Below are 22,288 nucleotides of genomic sequence, written 5' to 3' on the forward strand. Positions count from 1 at the left end.
CAAACCCGGCCAAAACTCAGTTAGGGACTCTCCACCTCTGACGTCCCTCATCGCCCTTCGCCTCCCCGCTCCCATCATTGATACAGGGCAGTTCTCCCTATGCTGCTTTCCAGTCCCTGGAGATCTGACTTTCTAATTTATTAATACTTCTCTATTTTACTCACTTGGCTATTTTCAAGGCTTAACCTCTTTGACTTGATTATCCCTTTGCAAGTCCCTCAGCCATTCTCAGTATTCCCATTGGTTCTCCCTGATGCTTTTCTCCTCAGTTTCAATTATTTCTCTCAGTCCTTCTGACTCTGCTTCTCCTGATCCTCCTGCCTCCTGAATTTACTGAGTGGGCGACAGAACGCGACGCCCCCGGACCGGAAGACCACCTTTTCCGACCGAGTTGAATTGGGCATGGAACAGCACTGGCGGTCACAAGGCTGGACCAGGTCACCTACCCTACGCGGGGTGAGGGGACGGGCTGACAGCAAAGGGGGGAGGCCTGAAGGGAAGAAGGACCGGCCTCAGGAGACGCGAGGACAGAGGGGCTGGGAGGGACGGGGCTCAGAGCGGGGCGGGCTCTCCGGAATCCCGGGACCAGGGAGGGGGCGCGGCCTCTCCGGGAGCGGGGGCGACGGGCTCTGCCTCCAGCGGTCGAGAAGGCGAAGCGGCGGGGCGCGACTCCAACTCCCGAGAGAGGGCTTTACTTGGCGAGGCCAGAGGTAAAAAAGGGTTTTAAGCAGGAAAATGTCGCCAGAGGCGGTGTCTACGCGGACAGAGCGCCGAAACCGACTCAGAAACACTTCAAACCCAAACGAAAAGATAACTGGGCCGCAACGGCAGCGTCTATTCGGGGCCGAGCACCGGGTGCCAGGGTTTTCAGGTCGCTGGCAATTCGCACACCATGAGGACGAGTGAGCGGAGACGGAGGTGGGGATTGGAGGGGTGGCGAGCTCTGCAAACTTACTCTAGAAGGAAGCTTAGGCGCCGCTCGGGGACCTCGGCTCCGCGCTCTTCAACTTCCGGCTCTGGGTGAAAGGGCTTTTGGTATTAGAGCCGCGGCTTCCGACCAGGGGCGGGGCGAGCACCAGCTGTGCACAGAGTTCGTGGGAGGGGCGGGCCGCGGAGGGGGGCGGGGCCTGTTACCTTGAGAGCACTAAGTTACCTTCTGTAACACTGCTAGGTAAAAGCTTCAACTTATGTCGGAACCCAAGATACTTCCTCTTAAGACTAAAAGGGTTTATTCTCAATAAAAAGCTGTTTTTCACAGCATGGTGTGCTCAGATCCTGCTAGTGAGGCTGAAGCAATTCAGGGATCTCGGAACTTGGGCAGTTTTAATAAACAAGAATGGGACTAGTCTCTATATTACAAATACAAAACTCTCCCTGGGTAGAAATGGGCTATTCCCTACTGACGCCCTACAAACCAGCAAACTCAGCATAGTGCTGAGTTCAACCAACTGAGGGTCAGCACTTGGGTGTCTGAGATGGAGGACTTAAGGGATGTGATCATTTGGGTCACTAACCACAGCCTTAAAATGAGCAAGACACTTTAAATGATTATAAACTGCGTTATTGTTTATTTTATCCAACGGGTTTTAATTATTTCCCTTTCTAAACCCAACTCTTTAAACAGTGACATAAAGGGGGTTGTATAAGCAACTCTTACAATGACAAATATCACTGTGTACGTTTAAGCTACAGAGAAAAATTAAGTGATACATATACTGTGAAACGATTATCACAGTAAGTTTACCAAGCATCCATAATTTCGTATAGATAACCTAAAAAGAGACAGCAAAATAGGAGGGAAAAAAAACATTTTTTTTTTTTTCTTTTGATGAGAACTGCATTAAAATATTCTATTCTGTACTTTGGAGGAAGTGCTTAGTCACGCAGCTTTGTCGGATTCTTTGCGACCCATTGGACCATAGCCTGCCAGGCTCCTCTGTCCGTGGGACTCTCCAGGCAAGAATACTTGAGTGGGTTGCCATGCCTTCCTCCAGGGGATCTTCCCAACCCAGGGATCGAACCCATGTCTTGTGCATTGCAGGCGAATTCTTTACTGTCTGAGCCACCAGGGAAGCCTAACTGTTAAGTATCTTTCCCAAAAACTTGTTTAGGAAATTACACTAAATAATACCCATAATGTAATTTCAAGTTGGTTATATATTCAGCGTGAACATAATTAGAATCTTTCACTTGCTATTTGCAAGTTCTAATATATTTTAGGTCTTTATTTTCTAAAGCTATGACAAATCTCTACAGCATATTAAAAAGGAGAGACATTACTTTGCCCACAAAGGTCTGTATAGTAAAGCTATGGGCCAGTAGTCATGTATGGATATGAGAGCTGGACCATAAAGAAGGCTGAGTGGTAAAGAATTGATGTTTTTGAACCATGGTGTTGGAGAAGACTCTTGAGAGTCCCTTGGACTGCGAGGAGATCAAACCAATCAATGCTAAAGGAGATCAATCCTGAATATTCACTGGAAGGGTTGATGTTGAAGCTGAAGCTCCAATACACTGAGAAATCAGACAAGGTCTCTGTGAGGAAGAAACACTTAGGATTGGTAAGGCGGGAAATGGAAGAGTGTTGCAAGCAGAGAGAACAGCCTCAGTGGCAGCTCTGAGGCAGGAAGATATTTACTGCACAGGAAATCAGCCAGTGTGACTGGCACACAGCAAAAGTACATGGGGTAATGCCAGGCAGAGGCTAATTTATGGATTAAAATCTATGGATTTAGGACTTGATTCCAAAAGCTACAGAGAGTCACTGAAGAAACAGCAAGAGGACAGTTAGACGCTTAGATCTGTTTTTCAGAGCTCAATCTGCTGTGGGCAGAAGTTGTTGTTTACCTGCTTACTCATGCCAGACTCTTTGTAACCCCTCTGATGGCAGCCCCGCGAGCTCCTCTATCCATGGAATTCTCCAGGCAAGAATATTGGAGTGGGTTCCCATTCTCTTCTTTCATTTTACTTCTTCATTCAGTAACTATGTCAACATTCTATTTCTTTTTCAAAGCTTATTTATTTTGCTTATGTTGGGTCTTCGTTGCTGTGAGTGGGCTTTCTCTAGTAAAAGCTGCAGTGCAGGGGCTTCTCATTGCAGTGGCTTCTCTTGTTTCGGAGCACACACTCTAGAGTGTGCAGGCTCCTGGGCTCTAGAGCACAGGCTCAGTAGTTGTGGCCCATGGGCTTAGTTGCTCTGAGGCATCTTCCCAGACCTGGGATGGAACCCGTGCACCCTACACTGGCAGGCACATTGTTAGTCACTGTACTACCAGGAACGCCTCAACATTATCTTACTCTAGTTCAAAAAAAATAAAAAGTAATACAAGCAGAAAATAACATACAGAAGATTTCTTCCAATCTTTATAAAATACCTGTATTTAAAAATATGTAAAAAAAAAAAAAAAATATGTGGCTCTCCCTACGGGTAAGTGGTAAAGAATCCACTGGGCAATGCAAGAGATCTGGGTTGTTGCCTGGTCTGAGTTCCCACATGCTGGGGGGCAACTAAGCCCGTGAGTCTCAATTCCTGAGCCAGAGATCTAGAGCCCAGGAAGTGAAACTACTGAAGCCAGCGGGCTCTAGACCCTAGGCTGCAAGACAAGAGAGGCCACCACAATGAGAAGTGTGTGCACTGTATCAGAGAGTGGCCACCACTCGCCAGAACTAGGGAAAAGACACTGAAGCAATAAAGATACAGTATACGAAATAAATATATTTTAAAAATCAAAATGTGATTTTAGGTATGTACTTATGAACAAAATCCAAAATTTATCATTTTATTCCATTAGGAAAATACTGAATCAAGATTAGTAAAGTTGGAGAATTCCATCATGGTCCAGTGGTTAAGATCCCTCACTTCCACTGCAGGGTTTCAGGTTCCATCCCTACTCAGCAAACTAAGACACTGGAGAATGCATCATGTGGTCAAAAAAGAAAGAAAAATATCTTAGTAAGCCTGATTTCAGTTTAAATTAGATGATGTAACGAAACACTCCCTAGCCCTGACAACTCTTTCTGAACGTTCCACTCCATTCCAAATACTTAGGTTTTCAAGGAGGTGCTCATTTCGTTTTAAATGTACTATAAAAAGTGAGAACTGATTTCCACTCATTGGCCTCTTTTGCAGATTTTACCATGTACTGTACATATTAATACCTGAGGTCCACATACAGCTTCTTTACCCTGGTTGACAGAGCGCAGACAGCACATCCAGATGGGCCCTAAACAGTCCCTGCTGCCCAACAGCACTGAGACCCCGTCTCGAACCCGTGCGTGAGAAGCCCTGTCCAGGGTGGTGCTCAGGGGAGCCTCCTCACAAGCTCCGCGTCACCGGGTCATGGGGAGACGGGATCTAAGTGGAGACGACAGGCCCTGAAGGAAGGCCCTGGGTGAGTGTGCGTGTATAGGAGTCAGACAGGACACTCGAGAGTCAGACACGATTAGCGATCCTGAGAAGAGCATTTCAGGAAGGCAATGTGAGAATCCACTGAGACTATGACCCTACCTGAGAAAGAGCCATGCCTGATTCCTATTCTTCCTCTTCTGCACCTCTTCATCATGAGTCTTCACAGTTCTATCATGAAAGTTGAAAACATGCTGCTTAAGGCTTAGAGTCAACACCTCCCTTTCCTGAGCCCCAACCACACACACAGGGAAGCCCTCACCCTGTGGAACAGACAGTCCTCTGTGGCCACTGTCTCAGGAGGGATTCAGGACAGTCAAGTGCCACAGAGAGACCAACAGGGATCTTTCCCACACTTTCCTTGGCCAAACTCCCCTGTGGTGAGGCCTCATGCACACAGCAGCAGGGGGCACCTCTGCTGACCCCAGGATCCCATTCAGGTCACACAGCGGGCCCTGGTCCAGCACCACTCTGAGCAGGGCGCTCTCCCCTCCCCCAGGGCCCGATCTCAGTCTCAGAAGTGGAGGCTAAGAGCCCTAGTGCGCAATGCAGGATCCAGATCGGAATCATCTGTGGCTCTGTGCATATTCCTGGGGCAAGGCACCACACGAGATCCTCAGGAGCATGTCTGATGGGGGAGAACCGACTCACCAAAGGAATATGTGTATACACACCATACACCGTGTGAGCATGTGACACATGTGTACACTGTGAAACATTTATCACAATCCATGAACCAACACATACATCACCTCCAAATTCCCATGTTCTGTGTGTGGTGACAACACTGACAAGGTACTCTCCTGACAAATTCCCAGCAGGCAGTAACAGAACAGGATTAACTACGGTCAGCATGCTGTGCATACCTCCCCAGGACACACTCATTTCACAACTCAAAGTCTGTACCTTTTGTCCAACATCTCCCCATCTTCCCCACCTCCCAGCCCCAGATGACCACCATCCTACCCTCTGGTCCTAGTGAGTTTCATTTTTTTTACATTCCATATAATGGAAGGACATATAATACCAGTCTTTCCCTGGCTGTCTTAATTCACTTACTATAATATTCTCTACATTTATGCAAGTTGTCCCAAGTGAGACAAATCTCCAGAATTGTTTAAAAGAAAGTTGCTATTGAACGAACAAGTCTTTATCCCAAGCTACAAAAATAATTAAATGTAAAGAAAGCAGAAAGTCAAAAGTAAAACCATCACAAAGAACATGTTTAAAGTTCCTTGAAAAGGCATCATGTAGTAAGAGTCAGTCAGTTCTTGCCCCATTTCTTCTCTCACATAACCTCTACTCCTCACCAGGAATAGGGAAGGGGGTGACCCACACCTGAGAGAATCAAGTTACTGCCGCAGCCCACACCTCAATAGGCTCTACACATGCATGCTCTTTAATACAAATACTTACAAAATACACATGCGTCACAGACAGAAATTTTGCAATTCTCATTCTTATCTATACAATTTAAAGAAGCAAGATTTGCATTAGATTTTAAAGCCAAAAATCAATGTATAATGACTTAATAATTCTTACCCAACTGATTCAGCACTCTTCTGGATCTAGCCCCCACCATCACCTGCACACTAGCTGTTTCCACTCCATTTGGCTGATCTGTTTCCCTACTTCTTTCTATGTCTCCCTTTCTCTGCTCTCCTGCTGTGCCCGTCCCCCTCTCTGCTTCTTCCCTGCCTCCCATCCCGCCTCTCTCTGTCGTCTGTTCGCCTTCAAGTTGCTTTCTCTCCAACCTCCCTGGTGATCCTCAATCTCCCTGTATTTCTGCTTTTCTTCTTCCATCTCTGCCCTCCCTCCCTCCCAACTCTCTGGCACTCCTAAGTGGCTATGCTTCCTTACAGCTCGCTCTTTTTCTCAGCTCCTTCAATCACTGCTGCTGCTGCCACTAAGTCGCTTCAGTCGTGTCCGACTCTGTGCGACCCCATAGACGGCAGCCCACTAGGCTCCTCTGTCCCTGGGATTGTCCAGGCAACAATACTGGAGTGGGTTACCATTGTCATCTCCAAACCAAGTGTATGAGCCTCCAACAAAAATAATGATGACTGGACTTGAAGCAGTTGATCAAGTGTATAACTCAATATGTGATCAGTGATTGTAATAATGTTACTCTAGATATGGGAGTAACTTCCACTTCCAGATGTTCAAGCTGGATTTAGAAAAGGCAGAGGAACCAGAGATCAAATGGCCAACATCTGCTGGATCATCAAAAAAGCAAGCATTCCAGAAAACATCTACTGCTGCTTTATTGACTATGCCAAAGCCTTTGACTGTGTGGATCACAACAGACTGGAAAATTCTTAAAGAGATGGGAATACCAGACTACCTGATCTGCCACCTGAGAAATCTGTATGCAGGTCAAGAAACAACTTAAAACCAGACATGGAACAACAGACTACTTCCAAATAGGGAAAGGAGTACGTGAAGGCTGTGTATTGTCACCCTGCTTGTTTAACTTACATGCAGAGTACCTCATGCCAAATGCCAGGTTGGATGAAGCACCAGCTGGAATTAAGATTTCTGGGAGAAATATCAATAACTTCAGATATGCAGATGACACCAGCCTTATGGTAGAAAGTGAAGAAGAACTAAAGAGCCTCTTGATGAAAGTGAAAGAGGAGAGTGAAAAGGCTGGCTTAAAGCTCAACGTTCAGAAAATGAAGATCATGTCATCCGGTCCCATCACTTCATGGCAAATAGTTGGGGAAACAATGGAAACAGTGAGAGACGTTTTTTTGAGGTGGGGGCCTCCAAAATCACTGCAGATGGTAATTGCAGCCATTAAATTAAAAGACACTTGCTCCTTGGAAGAAATGCTGTGACCAACCTATACAGCATATTAGAAAGCAGAGACTTTATCAAAAAAGGTCCATGTAGTCAAAGCTATGGTTTTTCCAGTAGTCACGTATGGATGTGAGAGTTGGACTATAAAGAAAGCTGAGTGCCGAAGAATTGATGCTTTTGAACTGTCATGTTGGACAAGACTCTTGAGAGTCCCTTGGGCTGCAAGGGAATCAAATTAGTCAATCCTAAAAGAAATCAGTCCTGAATATTCTTTGGAAGGACTGATGCTAAAGCTGAAACTCCAATACTTTGGCCACTTGATGTCAAGAACTAACTCATTGGGAAAGACCCTGATGCTGGGAACAACTGAAGGCAGGAGGAGAAGGGGACGACAGAGGATGAGATGGTTGGATTGCATCACCGACACGATAGACATGAGTTTGAGTAAGCTCTGGGAGTTGGTGATGGACAGGGAGCCCTAGCGTCCTGCAGTCCATGGGGTCGCAGAGTCGGACACGACTGAGTGACTGAATTGAACTGAGATATGGGAAGATGCAACAAGAAGGAATACTTTCCTGGACCATAACTAGAAGACAGGTCTGCAGAGATCTTTGACTATGGAGACCTAATCCACTAATAGCACATTGAGTGACCTGTCAGCAAAAGCCTTCTTCACAACTGAGAACAAGCCTTCCCAGCAACACGAGACAAAATGTTCATGAAATGCCCCCCAAAACATGATTGGATGTACGACCACAAGAGGGCCATGTCAACTACAAATTGTCACTTATTAAGGGCATTGCCAATGAGTGAACGGCAAAGGCATTTACCCTCTGCCTGCATGGAGATTGAACCCCATTCTGCTAAAGCTATGGACTTTCAACAGCCTCAGAGGGACTTCAGAGTGGAGCGAGGCACTCTGCTCCAGGGACTCTGGTAGGACTGGTCTGTAGAGAGTTGGATGTTTTTAGGAACAGATTTTATGATCTCAATCCTTGCACCTCCTCCTATCCAAAGAAGCACTAAATCCCTTCATGGTGACATCAGATCCTCATGACTAACCGAAAACCTTTTGTGAAATGAGTGCTTCATGGTATTGAACTTCCCCTTCACCAAAACCTTATATATTGAACTTCCCCCACTGCTGCTTTGGAGCAGTCTCTCAGACTGCTCAGACTACTCTATTGATATGACCATTTAGCAAATATGACCATACTTTGCAGGGCATTTCATGACCATATGGTCCCACGTTGCTGGGAAGGCTCATTCCCCGTTCTGAAGAAGGTTTTTGCTGATACGCCGCTCAATGTGCTATTACTGGACTAGGTCTTAATAGTCAAAGATCTCTGGACACCTGTCAGAGCTATCTGAGATGCTGTCTTCCTGGCTGCTGTCCTCATTTTCCCCAAATAAAACTTAACTTGCAACTCTCAAGTTGTACATCTCTTTTAGTTGACACGCCCTCTTACAACAACACGAGATGACTCTAACACAAGGACATCACCAGATGGTCAATACTGAAATCAGATTGATTATGTTCTTTGCAGCTGAAGATGGGGAACCTCTATACAGTCAGCAAAAACAACACTAGGAGCTGACTGTGGCTCAGATCATGAACTCCTTCTGCCAAATTCAGATTTAAATGGAAGAAAGTAGGGAAAACCATGAGACACCATTCAGGTATGACCTAAATCAAATCTCTTATGACACAGTGGAAGTCACAAATAGATTCAAGGGAGTAGATATGATAGACAGAATGCCTGAGAACTATGGATGGAGGTTCATGACATTGTACAGGAGGCAGTGATCAACACCATCACAAGAAAATAGAAATGCAAAAAGGCAAAACGCTTGTCTGAGGAAGCCTTACAAATAGCTGAGAAAAGAAGAGAAGTGAAAGGCAAAAGAAAAAACGAAAGATAAACCCATTTGAATAAAATGTTCCAAAGAATAGCCAGGAGAAATAAGAAAGCCTTCTTAAGTGGACAATGCAAAGAAATAGAGGAAAACAATTGAATGGGAAAGACTAGAGACCTCTTCAAGAAAATTAGAGATACCAAGGGAGCATTTCATGCAAAGATGGGCACAATAAAGGACAGAAATGGTATGGACCTAACAGAGGCAGAAGAGATTAAGAAAAGGTGGCAAGAATACACAGAAGAACTATACAAAAAGGATCTTAATGACCCAGGTAACCATGATGGTGTGATCACGCACCTAGAGCCAGACATCCTGGAATGTGAAGTCAAGTGGGCTTTAGGAAGCATTACTATGAACAAAGCTAGTGGAGGTGATAGAATTCCAGCTGAGCTATTTCAAATCCTAAAAGATGATGCTGTGAAAGTGCTGCACTCAATATGCCAGCAAATCTGGAAAACTTAACAGTGGCCACAAGACTGAAAAAGGTGAGTTTTCATTCCAATCCCAAAGAAAGGCAATGCCAAAGAATGTTCAAACTACCGCACAATTGTACTCATCTCACCCGCTAGCAAAGTTATGCTCAACCTTCTTGATTAGAAGTCAGCTTTCATCATCAGCTCCTCCTCCTCATTGGGTGGGGGAATTTTCTTGTACTTAGAAGGTCAAGCTTGGACTCGAACGGCTCAATGGAAATGCACAAAATTTGGTAAATCATCTCAGGTTTCAGCATAATGTCACCTTTTCCTTATATTTTGTTTTTAGTGCGCACAAAGAAGCATGTCCTAGGGGGTCATTAACTTACTGAGCCCACCGGGCAGGATGTGTGGCTCATGCCACCGTTGTTTTATTCTTTGGGGGCAGGTCCTGCACCCTTGCCACATGGTTTTGTGGCTGAGAAAACCTGCTTTCTTGACTGATCCTTTAACGTACAGAGTCTCCCATACTTTTTTCTTTACGTACAATCCCCTAGTGGGAATAACTATTTAATGACCTACTCTGTCCCTTTACTCTATCCTTATCAACTTGATTTACTTTAGTCTGCTTGCCAGTCCTGGGCGACCCAGGTTCTTGTGTTGGGCCCCCATCTGTGGAGGTCTGACAGCAGTCTTTATTTTTAGCATGAATCATGCAAGTCTGAGGGGCTCGCTGGATGGTCTTCCCCAGGTTAGGCTCCATTATGAACTTGTGAATCCGTTGTGGCTTCTCTCCTGGTGTGGGTGCTGTTACAGTATGCTGTGGCACAGTGTGCAAGAGGGCCTCAGGAGACAGGACAGTTCCACATGCACACATCTCCCCCAGGTGTGGTGTGATCCAGAGTGAATGCCCACTCCTTTTCTGGATACACCACCTGGTATTTTGACAAGTTGATCTGTAGTGAACCTCTCATGACTTGAGAATCGCCTGCCTTTGCGGCCTGCCTTTGCAGCTTGGTCAGCTACCTGGCTGCTTTGGATTATATGAATTTCACCCTTCTGGTGGCCTGGACAGTGCACTCCGGCCACCAGTGAGGGCTTGTGGATGGCTTCTCATAGTGACAGGATCTCAAAGCATGTTTTCTGCCTTTATTGTCCGAAGCGAGGAGCCCCCTTCTCTCCAGTTGGTGCTGGGAGCAGGCACCACAGAGAACGCAGAGGAGGAGCCTCTGTATGTATCACTCACGTGCCTTCAGTGAGCCGTAGGGCTCTTGTCAGAACAGTGACTTCTGTCTCCTGAGCTGAGCTCCCTAGGGGCAGGGCTTTTGCTTCTACCACCTTTTCAAGGGTCAGCACCACAGGACTTCCCTGGAAGTCCAGGGGTTAAGACTGCACTTCCTCTGCAGGGAGTCCGGGTTTGATCCCTGGTTGGGGAACGAAGATCTTGTAGGCTGTGTGGCAAAAACACAAAGGGTTTTCACTACATACTGAATACATCCCCTCCCTTGGTCCATGAAGCTGCTTCCATCCATGAACTGGTCCACATCCGGCTCAGCCAAGAGTTGTGTGTTGAGCCCGGTCTATTTGAGGCAGTTGTCCTCAGGGGGTTGTGCAGCAGCTGTCGGGAGCAGTGACACTGGATTTAGGGCCAAATTGACCTCAGGTTTTAGAGTGGAATTGCCTAAGAGAATGGCTTGGTACTTGCCCATTCTCCCAGAAGTCAGCCAATAGCCCCCTTTTTGTTCCAGTGAAGAAAGGACATGAAATGAAGTGAAAGTCGCTCAGTCATGTCTGACTCTTTGCAACCGCATGGATTATACAGTCCATGGAATTCTCCAGACCAGAATACTGCAGTGGGTAGCCTATCCCTTCTCCAGGGGATCTTCCCGACCCACGAATAGAACCGAGGTCTCTTGCATTGCAGGCAAATTCTTTACCAACTGAGCTACCAGGGAAACCCAAAGAAAGGACATGGTGAGAGATGTACACAGTGGTGTGTCACCCCAGGGTGAACTGCTCGGTTTCCTGAAGTGTGGCAGGAGCTGCTACAGGTCGAAGGCTAGGGGGCCACCCTGAACAGTCTGTTTTAGTTGAGAAGTAAGTAGTGGGCCGAGGGATGTTTCCCGGAGCTTGAATTAATATCTGAGACTCATGCCTTGTCTCTCATGGACCTACAGTGTGAAAGGTTTAAGTCTGCTACTTCCAAACCTGGAGCCGAGACTAACCTTGTTTTTCTCATTTCACAGGCTGTTTGGTGCTCTTTTGTCAAAATAAAGAGCTCAAGATATATCCTTTTAAAGCCTGAGTTCAAGATCCTAATTCGATAGAATCCTGCCTTTCCCAGAAGCCCCTCAGCTATGTGTATCTTGGGTGTTCCCAAGCTGGTAGTTGCCTATTTTTTGTCAGGCAGAGGATGAAACCCAGGTGCATGACTTGTTGCTTGTTGCCTTCGTTCGGGAGCCGACCATCCACAATCAGCTGAGTTCAGGGTTCCTATGGTATTTTGTAGACATTTCGCTTGTAGGCAAGTACACATGTTGATGAAGTCATAGACAAACATTGGAGTAAGAAGCCTAGCCTACATTTCCCCAAACAAGGTAGGGGAAATCTTCAGTCCTTGAGGCAACACTGTCCAGCAGTACGGTTGGACTCCCTGTGCTTCTGGGTCCTGCCGCCAGAAAGCAGACAGCTGCAGTGGTTCTTCTGCAGTAGGAATGCAGGGGAAAGTGTCCTTCAAGCCCAGAACTGAGAACCCGCAGTATTGTCCCACAGTAGTTGTGAGCAGAACATATACGGATTACTGTTACAGGCTGAAAATCTTGGGCTGTCTCACTAATGGCCTCACGTCTTGGACAGTGTTTCGTACACTGCAGAGTTCAGCTCTTCGGGAGGATAGGGGTTTTATATAGGAATCTACAAGGTTTAATTCGTCCCAGTTAAGCCAACTTTTCAAGAATTGTCTGAATGATCTTTGGGTCTCTTGCCTCAGAAGGTACTGTTTTAAATTAGGTGTCCCAGTGTCCTTTACTTTTTTCTGGCTGTCCTGCATAGTTTGCAGGATCCTAAGTTCCCTCACCAGGAATTGAACCCGGACCACTGCAGCGAAGTGCCAACTTGTAACCACTGAACCACCAGGGAATCCCTCCAGTGTCCCTAATAACAGGATTTGTATTGGCCACGTGTTTGTCGGCCTTCCCTGGAGTGCTGTCAGTGCACACTTCCTGCCTTACCTTTTTGCATACTTGGGGAGGGGGAATCAGTCGCCTTCTCCAGAGTGTCCACAAGTGTCATCTGCCTGCTTACTGGGTGCCCTGACAGGATGCTGATGTCAAGCTGTTGTGGTGAAAAAATTATTTGCACATTTAATTTACAAAAGAAGGATTGGACACATTGGCATATATAAGAAACTGTGTTTCAGATTGAGGTCCCCTAATCGGCACTGCAGAAGTTGTAAGAAAGAACAGCTTTGCACTTCTCCAGAAACTCTTGTGACCGGGATGGACTGAGTCGTTCTCTGCGCCATCTTGGTATCTACCAAGTATGCGGCACTCTAGCTATCAGAAGGTCAGTCAGCTTGTCCCCCCTGTCACAGGTACCCAGGGCTCCTGGGCATCATCAGAGTGTTCATCTCTTTCTACTGCAACGACAGGCTCCTGTCTGTTACTGTTTTCCTTCTCACTCCTTAGCCAAGGACAGTCTGTTTTCCAGTGCCCTCCTTACACTAAGCGTGTTGTTCCCTCCCCCGCGGTGGCTCACCTCTCCTCAGGTTACTCATGCTCTGGGAGTCCACTGCTGCCACCAGGTACTGTGGCTTTCAGTCCTGCATCTTCTTGCTTCGTTTGCTGTTCCCTGTTGTTGAACACTTTTAAAGCAACATCTGCCAGTTGAGAAGGGGTCATTCCAAATGGACCATCTAACTTTTGTGAGTTTCTGATGTCTGGGGAGCTTTGTCCAATAAAGGTTATGTTTACCATTCTCATTATTTTCAGAGGCCTCAGGGTTTGCATCAGAGTAGTGCCTATAAAGTATGATAAACTCTTTCTAGAAACTCTGATGGATACTCATTGGGCTTTTGGTGTATCTCTTGAATTTCTCTAAGCTCCTTTGCATGGGTACTCTTTTTCAAAGACCTGCTAAGATACACTTACTGTAACGCTCTGAGTTGAGTTCAGTCACTCAGTCATGTCCGACTGTCTGCGACTCCATGGACTTCAGTGAACCAGGCTTCCCAGTCCATTGCCAACTCCCAGAGCTTACTCAAACTCATGTCCATTGAGTCAGTGATGCCATCTAACCATCTCATCCTCTGTCATCCCCTTTTCCTGCCGCCTTCAATCTTTCCCAGCATCAGGGTCTTTTCCAGTGAATCAGTTTTTTGCATCTGGTGGCCAAAGTACTGGAGTTTCAGCTTCAGCCTCAGTCCTTCCAATGAATATTCAGCACTTATTTCCTTTAAGATTGACTGGTTGGATCTCCTTGCAGCCCAAGGTACTCTCAAGAGTCATCTCCAACATCACAGTTCAAAAGCATCAATTCTTCGGCACTCAGCTTTCTTTATAGTCCAACTCTCACATCCATACATGACTACTGCAACAACTATATCTTTGACTAGATGGACCTTTGTCGGCAAAGTAATGTCTCTGCTTTTTAATATGTTGTGTAGGTTGCTCATAGCTTTTCTTCCAGGAAGCAAGTGTCTTTTAATTTCATGGCTGCAGTCACCATCTGCAGTGATTTTGGAGCCCCCAAAATAGTGTCTGTTTCCACTGTTTCCCCAACTATTTGCCATGAAGTGATGGGACAGAATGCTGTGATCTTAGTTTTCTGAATGTTGAGCTTTAAGCCAGCTTTTTCACTCTCCTGTTTAACTTTCATCTAGAGGCTCTTTAGTTCTTCACTTTATGCCATAAGGGTGGTGTCATCTGCATATCTGAAGTTATTGATATTTCTCCTAGCATTGATTCCAGTTTGTGTTTCATCCAGCCCAGCATTTTGAATGATATACTCTGCATATTAGTTAGTTAAGCAGGGTGACAATATATACTCTTGACGTACTCCTTTCCCTATTTGGAACCAGTCTGTTGTTCCATGTCCACTTCTAACTGTTGCTTCCTGACCTACAGATTTCTCAGGATGCATGGCAGGTGGTCTGGTATTCCCATCTCTTGAAGAATTTTCCATAGTTTATGTGAGATACACACAGTCAAAGACTATTCAATGAAGGAAAAGTAGATGGGAAGAAGATTCTATTTGAGGAAGGGGCAGGGTTTCTGGGAATTGGGCCTCTGCCTGCTTTTTGGCCTTTTATGGTTATCCTGTGAACTATCATTGTGCCTGTAGGTGTGTCGTTTAGGTGATGTGTTAGAGTGAGAGTGTAATGAGGCTTAAGGTCAACTGGAAGTAGACTCTTCCGCCATCTTGGGCCTCGTTGGGGTTCTAACTACTTTTTGTCATATCCTTTTTTTCTCAATGACTGTGTCATCCCGTCCCCTCACTTCTTTTAATGGTTGTGCCCTGCCACCTTCCGTCTCATTGTGATCCTTTAGAATATTGAGAATGTTGTCTTCTAAGGAGTGATGTGGCTTGGTGCCAGAGGAAGAAAAATTGATCTTTACATTTGAGCAGGTTCTTCCATCGAGGTCTGGTTAACAGAGGGCTCACGGGAGAGGAGGGAGGGGCCCAAAATGGGCAGAGGGAAAGTTTGCGTTTAATTTTCCTGTCTTGCCTTAAATTGTTGACTTTTTATTTCATCAGTGCTCTCACGAGGCAGACATCTTACTGCATTCCACCTACTCTGAAAGTGTGGGCAAGAGGGGTCAGGAGCCTGAGTGACTGAGAGAAATAGAAACATGAGGAGAAAAGAAGAGTGGGTGAGATCAGAAGACAGTGTGGAGGATGGGTGTTTTGCAAAGAGATGGTAAGAATGAAAGAATAAACACTGAAAGAAGCAGGTGGTAAAAAACAAAGTGAAAGAAATTTGGGATCTCTTGGGACATGAAGGAGTAAAGACAGAATAGGAGAGGAGCCCCTGATCAGTATGAAAAGAGAAGGTTAGTCAGTCGTGTCTGACTTTTTGTGATTCCCATGGACTGTAGTACACTAGGCTCTTCTGTCCATGGAATTCTCCAGGCGAGAATACTGGAGTGAGTTGCCATTTCCTGCTCCAAGGCTGATCAGTATAGTGAGGGTATAAAAGGGTGTAAGACATGGCCTAGGGAGAGACTTGATGCTGGGAGAGGAGAAGGGCTAGAGCGGGAACAAAGTAAGCAGAGGAAGAGAGGGTTGAAAGGTAGTTTTGCCACCAGAGGCTGGGCAGAGTGGGGATGAAGGGCATGTCACGGATTCAATGGTGGTAACCTGCAGGACTGAAAGTGAGGGACACAAGGAAACAGTTCAGAAAGGTTGAGGGGGAACAATGTGCAAAGAGGTAGGACAGCAGAGAGGGACAGATAGACAAACAAAATGAAAGGGAAACACGAAGTGAGAGGGTGGAGATCTGGATGCAGATGAGTGCTGAGCTGTTTGCTTATGCATGATTAAGTAGTGATATATTTGATTGGTGGCTTTGGACTCCAAAAAATACCTTTTAAAATTATTCTGATAAGGATGCTAATTGAAATTTTCCTGTCTGTATGTGTGCATTTTCTAATTATTTGTATCATAATAGAGCTTCCACTTGCCATCCTGTTCAGCCCAGGGGACAGTGACTTGACTTAGACAGCTGTGGGTCACCCCTTCCGTTGCCTGGTGTGGAGTAGAGAACGGGGAGACTGTTGTAGCCAGAAATGACATCTGTCACCATGCCTCTCTCTCACTTTTAAGTAGGATGCAATGAATAGAGAACATTTCAAGACGAGTTCTTTTATTACCTACCTTGATCCAAGAATCAGAATATCTGTATTAAATTAGAGAAATATTTTAGCGTGTTTAGATTCACACAGAGCAGAAAGGAAACAAATTGGTTAATTAGAAAACACTAAGTGCTCTAATAATGTTTGCCTGTCACTGAACACACGTAGCAGAGTGGCTCTGTGTTTCATGGAACATTACACTCTCAGGATAAAGAATAAAGTTCGATCCAGCCTTAACCCTGGACCCCAGAGAACTCCATCTACAGAGCCTAGTTAGTTAGTTAGTTCAGTCACTCAGTCGTGTCCGACTATTTGCGACTCCATGAATCGCAGCACTCCAGGACTCCCTGTCCATCACCAACTCCCAGAGTTCACTCAGACTCACGTCCATCGAGTCAGAGACGCCATCCAGCCATCTCATCCTCTGTCATCCCCTTCTCCTCCTGCCCCCAATCCCTCGCAGCATCAGAGTCTTTTCCAATAAGTCAACTCTTCGCATGAGATGGCCAAAGTACTGGAGTTTCAGCTTTAGCATCATTCCTTCCAAAGAAATCCCAGGGCTGATCTCCTTCAGAATGGACTGGTTGGATCTCCTTGCAGTCCAAGGAACTCTCAACAGTATTCTCCAACAGCACAGTTCAAAAGCATCAATTCTTCAGCACTGAGCTTTCTTCACAGTCCTACAGAGCCTAATGAAGGTACAAGCCCCAGGCCGTCCCTGCCCCGCTCTCTACACCTTGCACTGACTTCCCACTTGAGCCCTTGACGTTTGCCTTGCAGCTCCTCCAGGATGTGTGAGTAAAACACACTTCCATTTTGCTTTCCCTTGCAGTCTTCTATTGAGTTGTGACATAACGTCCATCACTGACGACCTTGACTTAACAAACGTTAGTGTAACAAAGTCACAACAGTGGTATTAGACATACCTAATAAACATACGAAGAAGAACTAAAGAGCTTTTTGCTAAAAGTGAAAGAGTGACAAAGCTGGCTTAAAACTCAACATTCAGAAAACTAAGATCATGGCATCTGGTCCCACCACTTCATGGCAAATAGATGGGGAAACAATGGAAATGGTGACAAACTTTACTTTTTTGGGCGCCAAAATCACTGCACTGATGGCTGCAGCCATGAAATTAAAAGACGCTTGCTCCTTGGAAGCAAAGTTATGACCAACCTAGACAGCATATTAAAAAGCAGAGACATTACTTTGCCAACAAAGGCCCGTCTAGTCAAAGCTTTGGCTTTTCAAAAGCCATACGGATGTGAGAGTTGAACTATAAAGAAAGCTGAGGGACAAAGAATTGAACTGTGGCATTGGAGGAGACTCTTGAGAGTCCTTTGGACTGCAAAAAGATCCAACCAGTCCATCCTAAAGGAAATCAGTCCTGAATATTCATTGGGAGGACTGATGCTAAAGCTGAAACTCCCAATACTTTGGCCACCTGATGCAAAGCATTGCCTCATTGGAAAATACCCTGAGGCTGGGAATGACTGAAGGCGGGAGGAGAAGGGGACAACAGAGGATGAGATGGTTGGATGGCACCACCAACTCAATGGACATGAGTTTGAATAAGCTCTGGGAGTTTGTGATGGACAGGGAAGCCTGGAGTACTGCAGTCCATGGGGTGGCAAAGAGTCGGACATGACTGAGCGACTGAACTGACTAAATGAACAAACATACAAAGAAGATTTAGCAGCAACTTGACATGATTTCTTTTAGACCAAAGAAAAGGAGGGAACACTTCCCAACTCAATGTATGAGGCCAGTATTACCGTGAGACAATAGGAGACAAAGGTATCAGAAGAAAAGAAAAGATAAAGATAACTACCAACTAAATCCCACATGAAGAAGCAAACATTGTTAACAAAATATTAGCAATAGAAATCAGCAAGGAAAAAAAAAATTCAGCAAGAGACAAAAATAATTGTATGCCGTGATCCAATGGGGGTATAGAATGAGGGATAGAAGGCTATCTCAAATTTCAATCAATGTCATCCAGACTGTTGACAGACAAAAGAAGGAAAAGCAAACTGTCTTATTAAATTGATTCAAAAACTGCATTTAACAAAAGTAAACAACCACTTATAATATAAACTTCAGAAAACAAAGAAGAGTGGGAACCTCCCTCAACTCAAGAAAGAACACCTGCAAAAACTTACAGCAAACACCATACTCAATGGTGAAAGACTGGATGCTTTTCCCCAGAGATTAGGAAGCAGACCAATATGTCCATTCTCAGCACTGCTATTGACATTGTTTTAGACATTCTAGCCAGTAAATTAAGTGAGTAAAATAAATAAAAACACTAAGGACTTCGCTGGTGGTCCATCCAGTGGATAATGCAGAGGGTCTGGTTTTGATCACTGGTCAGGGAACTAGATTCCGCATGCCACAACTAAGACTTCACATGCTGCAAGGAAAAGATGCTACAAGGAAGACTGAAGATCTCAGGTGCCACACCCAAAGCCCGACATAGCCAAATTAATAAATACAAATCAATGTTTTAACAAAAAGTGATAAAAACTATATGGAGAGAAAAGGATGTTAAAATTGTACACCCATCAGGAGAAGACAGTCTGGCTGTGGTAGGCTGAATAATGCACTCCCCCCTGCCCCAATACTGCCCACATCCTCTTATCTAGAACATGTTGAGTACTACTTTAAATGTCTTAGGGGCGTCTGCAAATGAGATCTAGTTAAAATCTGACACAGGAGATTAGATTGGATGAACTGGTAAATGAAATATCATTCCAAAGGTCCTTCTAAGAAAAATACAGATGGAGATAGAATCATCTTGAAGCTGGTGATGTCATGAAAGGTAAAGAGATTTTAAGATACCTTGGGACTGCCCTGGTGGTCCAGTGGCTAAGACTCAACATTCCCAATGTAGGGCACCCTGGTTCAATCCCTGTCAGGGAACTAGATATCATATGACACAATTAAGAGCTTGAATGCTACAACTAAAGATCCCATGTGCTTAAAACAAGAACTGGTCAAAAAAATAAATATTAAAAAAATTTTTTAATGCTACCTTGCTGCCTTCAAAGGTAGAGTAAGGAAACAATGAGTCAAAGAAAGAAAATAACATCTAGAAACAGGAAAGGCAAGGAAAAGTATTCTGACCTGGAGAATCCAGATGCAGCACAAGGCTGTGGGTTCATTTTACAATTCTGGCGTCCAGAACTGCAAGAGAACAAATTTGTTGTTTTAACCCACTCAGTTGCTGGTGATTTGTTACATCAATAGGAAATTTAATGAAATGGAATATGTGAAAGGCAAAAGGATTTACAGGAATTTCTAGTAAACATATTAGGTGTCAGGATACAAGAAAAACATACAAAACACTACTGCAATTTTACACATTAGTGATATATATGTAATTTTTGAGTACCTCTTTCCTTTTTTAAAAAAAATATTTATTTGGGGTATTAGCTGCAGCACAGACTCTCTAGTTGCAGCACTCGGGCTTGGTTACTCTGCATGTGAGATCATAGTTTCCTGACTAGAGATAGAACTTGTGTCCCCTGCATTGCAAGGTGGATTCTTAACCACTGGACCAAAGGAAGTCCTCTCTTTCCATTGTTAATTGACATAACCTCTCATATAGTTGTGATTATGGTAACTTTCTAATAGTTTCTCTTTTCAGTTCAGTCGCTCAGTCATGTCCGACTCTTTGAGACACCATGAACCGCTTCACACGCCTTCGTGTCTATCACCAACTCCCAGAGTCCACCTAAACCCAAGTCCATTGAGTCGGTGATGCCATCCAAACATCTCATCCTCTGTTGTCCCCTTGTCCTCCTGCCCTCAATCTTGCCCAGCATCAGGGTCTTTTGCAATGAGTCAGTTCTTCCCATCAGGTGGCCAAAGTATCGCAGTTTCAGATTCAGCATCAGGCAGTCCAATGAACACTCAGGACGAATCTCCTTTAGGATGGACTGGTTGGATCTCCTTGCTGTCCAAGGGACTCTCAAGAGTCTTCTTCAACACCACAGTTCAAAAGCATCAATTCCTCAGCGCTCAACTTTCTTTTTTTTTTCAGCTTTCTTTATAGTCCAACTCTCACATGCATACATGACCACTGGAAAAACCATAGCCTAGACTAGACAGACTTTTGTTGACAAAGTAATGTCTGCTTTTTAATATGCTGTCTAGGTTGGTCATAACTTTCCTGCCAAGGAGTAAGCATTTTTTAATTTCATGGCTGCAATCACAAGCTGCAGTGATTTTGGAGCCCCCCAAAATAAAGCCAGCCAATATTTCCAGTACCCCACGAAGTGACGGGACTGGATGCTATGATCTTCATTTTCTGAATGTTGAGCTTTAGGCCAACTTTTTCACTCTCCTATTTCACTTTTATCAAGAGTCTCTTTAGTTCTTCTTCACTTTCTGCCATAAGGGTGGTGTCATCTGCATATCTGAGGTTATTGATATTTCTCCCAGCAATCTTGACTACAGCTTGTGCTTCCTCCAGCCCAGCATTTCATATGATGTACTCTGCATGTAAGTTAAATAAGCAGGGTGACAATATACAGCCTTGACGTACTCCTTTTCCTATTTGGAACCAGTCTGTTGTTCCATGTCCAGATCTCACTGTTGCTTCTTGACCTGCATACAGGTTTCTCAAGAGGCAGGCCAGGCAGTCTGGTATTCCCATCTATTTTAGAATTTTCCACAGTTTATTGTGATCCACACAGTCAAAGGCTTTGGCATAGTCAATAAAGCAGAAATAGATGTTTTTCTACTTCTGCCTTCACAAGCTAAACAGTTTTATCACTTACTGGATCTGAAAATGCCACACACCATTGTACGACTAACTGAGAATTCGGCTTGTTTTTTGTGGCCTTTAACAAGCCCGACCGAGAGGAGCTACTCTATATCCAATGTCGGGGTGGTAGGTGAGAGGAGCTACCCTACGTCCAAGGTTAGGGGTGGCAGCTGAGAGGAGCTACCCCATATCCAAGGTCAGGGGCAATGGCTGAGATGAGCTACCCCACGTCCAAGATAAGGAGCAGTGGCTGCGCCTTGCTGGAGGAGCCATGAAGAGATACCCCACGTCCAAGGTAAGAGAAACCCAGGTAAGACAGTAGGCACTGAGAGAGGGCATCAGAGGGCAGACAGACTGAAACCACAATCACAGACAACTAGCCAATGTTATCACATAGACCACAGCCTTGTTTAACTCAATGAATCTAAGTCATGCTCTGTGGGGCCACCCAAGACGGATGGGTCATGGTGGAGAGGTCTGACAGAATGTGGTCCACTGGAGAAGGGAATGGCAAACCACTTCAGTATTCTTGCCTTGAGAACCCCATGAACCATATGAAAAGGCAAAAAGATAGGACACTGAAAGATGAACTCCCTAGGTTGGTAGGTGCCTAATATGCTACTGGAGATCAGTGGAGAAATAACTCCAGAAAGAACGAAGGGATGGAGCCAAAGAAGAAAAAACACCCAGTTGTGGATGGGAATGGTGATAGAAGCAAGGTTGAATACTGTAAAAAGCAATATTGCATAGGAACCTGGAATGTTAGGTTCATGAATCAAGGCAAATTGGAAGTGGTCAAATAGGAGATGGCAAGAGTGAACGTCGACATTCAAGGAATCAGCAAACTAAGATGGACTGTAATGGGTTAATTTAACTCAGATGACCATTATATCTACTACTGTGGGCAGGAATCCCTTAGAAGAAATGGAGTAGCCATCATAGTCAACAAGAGTTGCATTCCAAAGTGCAGTACTTGGATGCTATCTCAAAAACGACAGAATGATCTCTGTTTGTTTCCAAGGCAAACCATTCAATATCATGGTAATCCAAGTCCATGCCCCAAGAGTAACGCTGAAGAAGCTGAAGTTGAACGGGTCTATGAAGACCTACAAGACCTTCTAGAACT

The 22,288-nt window shown here is 44.9% G+C and overlaps 1 protein-coding gene across 3 annotated transcripts in view; it reads right to left on the reverse strand.

Moving 5' to 3' along the window:
• The window catches only part of LOC109571817 (zinc finger protein 665-like), a 64,372-nt gene that overhangs the window by 25,488 nt on the left and 16,596 nt on the right, over nt 1-22,288 (reverse strand). The window contains exon 1 of one of the 3 annotated variants that reach the window (XM_070772283.1): nt 956-1,067. The exons of 1 other annotated variant lie outside the window; for it this stretch is intronic. The gene's annotated coding sequence lies outside the window, so the exon portion shown is untranslated. Of the gene's footprint in view, nt 1-955; nt 1,068-22,288 lie in introns of those variants that run through there. One more of the 3 variants, XM_070772285.1, reaches the window with a different exon arrangement.

Source organism: Bos indicus, chromosome 18, assembly GCF_029378745.1.
Source record: "Bos indicus isolate NIAB-ARS_2022 breed Sahiwal x Tharparkar chromosome 18, NIAB-ARS_B.indTharparkar_mat_pri_1.0, whole genome shotgun sequence".
Classification (NCBI taxonomy): domain Eukaryota; kingdom Metazoa; phylum Chordata; class Mammalia; order Artiodactyla; family Bovidae; genus Bos; species Bos indicus.